This window comes from Coregonus lavaretus (genome assembly GCF_964263955.1).
Source record: "Coregonus lavaretus genome assembly, chromosome: 6".
Taxonomy (NCBI): Eukaryota; Metazoa; Chordata; class Actinopteri; order Salmoniformes; family Salmonidae; genus Coregonus; species Coregonus lavaretus.
Window position 1 is genome coordinate 53,952,771 of NC_139993.1, and position 4,994 is coordinate 53,957,764.

Below are 4,994 nucleotides of genomic sequence, written 5' to 3' on the forward strand. Positions count from 1 at the left end.
AGTTAAATATTAGCTTTTGTCTGATGCCTGAAAAAATACAGGAAATTCAAACGTTTATTTGACCTATGCACTAAAAAGGCTTTTCAGCATAAGCAGCTTGACTACTGCTATAGTACTGTATCTTTATTGATCTACTGTACTTCAACAACAGATGTAACAACATTAAATGGGTTGATTAGGGTTCAAACCTTCTCTCAAACAGCCTAATACATACTCTTAGAGTAGGTTTACCCCATTAACCTCTTAAGGATCGGACCCTTTTTTTCAATTTTCGCCTAAAATGACATACCAAAATCTAACTGCCTGTAGCTCAGGACCTGAAGCAAGGATATGCATATTCTTCAAATCAAATCAAATCAAATTTTATTGGTCACATGCGCCGAATACAACAGGTGCAGACATTACAGTGAAATGCTTACTTACAGCCCTTAACCAACAGTGCATTTATTTTAAACAAAAAAGTAAAAATAAAACAACAACAAAAAAAAGTGTTGAAAAAAAAAGAGCAGAAGTAAAATAAAGTGACAGTAGGGAGGCTATATATACAGGGGGGTACCGTTGCAGAGTCAATGTGCGGGGGCACCGGCTAGTTGAGGTAGTTGAGGTAATATGTACATGTGGGTAGAGTTAAAGTGACTATGCATAAATACTTAACAGAGTAGCAGCAGCGTAAAAAGGATGGGGTGGGGGGGCAGTGCAAATAGTCCGGGTAGCCATGATTAGCTGTTCAGGAGTCTTATGGCTTGGGGGTAGAAGCTGTTGAGAAGTATTTTGGACCTAGACTTGGCACTCCGGTACCGCTTGCCGTGCGGTAGCAGAGAGAACAGTCTATGACTAGGGTGGCTGGAGTCTTTGACAATTTTGAGGGCCTTCCTCTGACACCGCCTGGTATAGAGGTCCTGGATGGCAGGAAGCTTTGCCCCAGTGATGTACTGGGCCGTACGCACTACCCTCTGTAGTGCCTTGCGGTCGGAGGCCAAGCAGTTGCCATACCAGGCGGTGATGCAACCAGTCAGGATGCTCTCGATGGTGCAGCTGTAGAATTTTTTGAGGATCTGAGGACCCATGCCAAATCTTTTTAGTCTCCTGAGGGGGAATAGGCTTTGTCGTGCCCTCTTCACGGCTGTCTTGGTGTGTTTGGACCATGATAGTTCGTTGGTGATGTGGACACCAAGGAACTTGAAGCTCTCAACCTGTTCCACTACAGCCCCGTCGATGAGAATGGGGGCGTGCTCAGTCCTCTTTTTTTTCCTGTAGTCCACAATCATCTCCTTTGTCTTGGTCACGTTGAGGGAGAGGTTGTTGTCCTGGCACCACACGGCCAGATCTCTGACCTCCTCCCTATAGGCTGTCTCATCGTTGTCGGTGATCAGGCCTACCACTGTTGTGTCGTCGGCAAACTTAATGATGGTGTTGGAGTCGTGCCTGGCCATGCAGTCATGGGTGAACAGAGAGTACAGGAGGGGACTGAGCACGCACCCCTGAGGGGCCCCCGTGTTGAGGATCAGTGTGGCAGATGTGTTGTTACCTACCCTTACCACCTGGGGGCGGCCCGTCAGGAAGTCCAGGATCCAGTTGCAGAGGGAGGTGTTTAGTCCCAGGATCCTTAGCTTAGTGATGAGCTTAGAGGGCACTATGGTGTTGAATGCTGAGCTGTAGTCAATGAATAGCATTCTCACGTAGGTGTTCCTCTTGTCCAGGTGGGAATGGGCAGTGTGGAGTGCAATAGAGATTGCATCATCTGTGGATCTGTTGGGGCGGTATGCAAATTGGAGTGGGTCTAGGGTTTCTGGGATAATGCTACCATTTGAAAGGAAACACTGTGAAGTTTGTGGAAATGTGAAATTAATGTAGGATAATATAACACATTATATCTGGTAAAAAAGTTTTTTTAATTATCTTTGAAATGCAAGAGAAAGATCACAATATAATATTGAAGTTTAGGCGCAATTTAGATTTTAGCCACTAGATGGGAGCAGTGTGTGTGCAAAGTTTCAGATTGATCCAGTGAAGCATTTTGTATCAAGTATACCCAAATGTGGCGAATTGGTCAATTGATACATTTTGAAGTACATAACTACAGTGGGGCAAAAAAGTATTTAGTCAGCCACCAATTGTGCAAGTTCTCCCACTTAAAAAGATGAGAGAGGCCTGTAATTTTCATCATAGGTACACGTCAACTATGATAGACAAATTTAGATTTTTTTTTCTCCAGAAAATCACATTGTAGGATTTTTAATGAATTTATTTGCAAATTATGGTGGAAAATAAGTATTTGGTCACCTACAAACAAGCATGATTTCTGGCTCTCACAGACCTGTAACTTCTTCTTTAAGAGGCTCCTCTGTCCTCCACTCGTTACCTGTATTAATGGCACCTGTTTGAACTTGTTATCAGTGTAAAAGACACCTGTCCACAATCTCAAACAGTCACACTCCAAACTCCACAATGGCCGAGACCAAAGAGCTGTCAAAGGACACCAGAAACAAAATTGTAGACCTGCAATATGCTGGGAAGACAGAATCTGCAATAGGTAAGCAGCTTGGTTTGAAGAAATCAACTGTGGGAGCAATTATTAGGAAATAGAAGACATACAAGACCACTGATAATCTCCCTCGATCTGGGGCTCCACGCAAGATCTCACCCCGTGGGATCAAAATGATCACAAGAACGGTGAGCAAAAATCCCAGAACCACACAGGGGGACCTAGTGAATGACCTGCAGAGAGCTGGGACCAAAGTAACAAAGCCTACCATCAGTAACACACTATGCCGCCAGGGACTCAAATCCTGCAGTGCAGACGTGTCCCCCTGCTTAAGCCATTACATGTCCAGGCCCGTCTGAAGTTTGCTAGAGTGCATTTGGATGATCCAGAAGAGGATTGGGAGAATATCATATGGTCAGATGAAACCAAAATATAACTTTTTGGTAAAAACTCAACTCGTCGTGTTTGTAGGACAAAGAATGCTGAGTTGCATCCAAATAACACCATACCTACTGTGAAGCATGGGGGTGGAAACATCATGCTTTGGGGCTGTTTTTCTGCAAATGGACCAGGACGACTGATCTGTGTAAAGGAAAGAATGAATGGGGCCATGTATCGTGAGATTTTGAGTGAAAACCTCCTTCCATCAGCAAGGGCATTGAAGATGAAACGTCGCTGGGTCTTTCAGCATGACAATGATCCCAAACACACCGCCCAGGCAATGAAGGAGTGGCTTCGTAAGAAGCATTTCAAGGTCCTGGAGTGGCCTAGCCAGTCTCCAGATCTCAACCCCATAGAAAATCTTTGGAGGGAGTTGAAAGTCCGTGTTGCCCAGCGACAGCCCCAAAACATCACTGCTCTAGATGAGATCTGCATGGAGGAATAGGCCAAAATACCAGCAACAGTGTGTGAAAACCTTGTGAAGACTTACAGAAAACGTTTGACCTGTGTCATTGCCAACAAAGGGTATATAACAAAGTATTGAGAAACTTTTGTTATTGACCAAATACTTATTTTCCACCATAATTTGCAAATAAATTCATTAAAAATCCTACAATGTGATTATCCTCATTTTGTCTGTCATAGTTGACGTGTACCTATGATGAAAATTACAGGCCTCTCTCATCTTTTTAAGTGGGAGAACTTGCACAATTGGTGGCTGACTAAAATACTTTTTTCCCCCACTGTATAGAGAACATACAAAAATGATATGGTAATACAAAATGTAAGTTTACACACTCCCAGGGATGTCATACATGATGGATCATTATTTTATACACTAACTTTCACACATCTAGATGGCCGGGCGGGGTGGGTGTGGAGCCAGAGACAGCAGGGGTTCAAACTGTAGAACCCAGTTCCTACAATTGAATATAAAAATTTATTTGATCAAACAAAACTATGCTACATTTTATCTCTGGGAACCTTGGGATGACAAATCAGAGCAAGATTACTGAATGAAAGTACATTATTTACAGTGCCTTGCAAAAGTATTTATCTCCCTTGGCGTTTTTTCCTATTTTATTGCATTACAACCTGTAATTTAAATAGATTTTTATTTGGATTTCATGTAATAGACATACACAAAATAGTCAAAATTGGTGAAGTGAAATGAAAAAAACATCTTGTTTAAAAAAATTCTTTAAAATAAATAACTGAAAAGTGGTGCGTCCAAATGTTCTTTGCCATGAAGCTCCTAAATAAGATCTGGTGCAACCAATTATCATCAGAAGTCACTAAATTAGTTAAATAAAGTCCACCTGTGTGCAATCTAAGTGTCACATGATCTCAGTATATATACACCTGTTCTGAAAGGCCCCCGAGTCTGCAACATCACTAAGCAAGGGGCACCACCAAGCAAGCGGCACCATGAAGACCAAGGAGTTCTCCAAACAGGTCAGGGACAAAGTTGTGGAGAAGTACAGATCAGGGTTGGGTTATAAAAAAATATCAGAAACTTTGAACATCCCACGGAGCACCATTAAATCCATTATTAGAAAATGGAAAGAATATGGCACCACAACAAACCTGCCAAGAGAGGGCTGCCCACCAAAACTCACGGACCAGGCAAGGAGGGCATTAATCAGAGAGGCAACAAAGAGACCAAAGATAACCCTGAAGGAGCTGCGAAGCTCCACAGCAGAGATTGGAGTATCTGTCCAAAGGACCCCCTCCCCATGGGTTACTGCAGCCAGTGTTGCCAGCACTGCCACTACCTGGGTGGGGGTACCCCACCGGAATCCCCACCGGCTAGGTACAAGGTCGTCAAGTTTCTCATTAGCAGCTTTGAGAATTTCCTTGTATATAATGCTCTCCCATCAGGGGGCTCTGGCTTTGTAGGACCAACCCTGCCAGACAGGCTCAGAATCTTGAGGGGGTGGTGCTGCTCAAGCAGGTCTCTGACCGCATTTGTTTTCCTGTTTTGGCTGCATATAGGCAACTCACAGCAGGTCCATAAAACAGATGGGGACTTCTCTTTGGTTTATGGGTCGCTCAGGTGGGTGTCTAG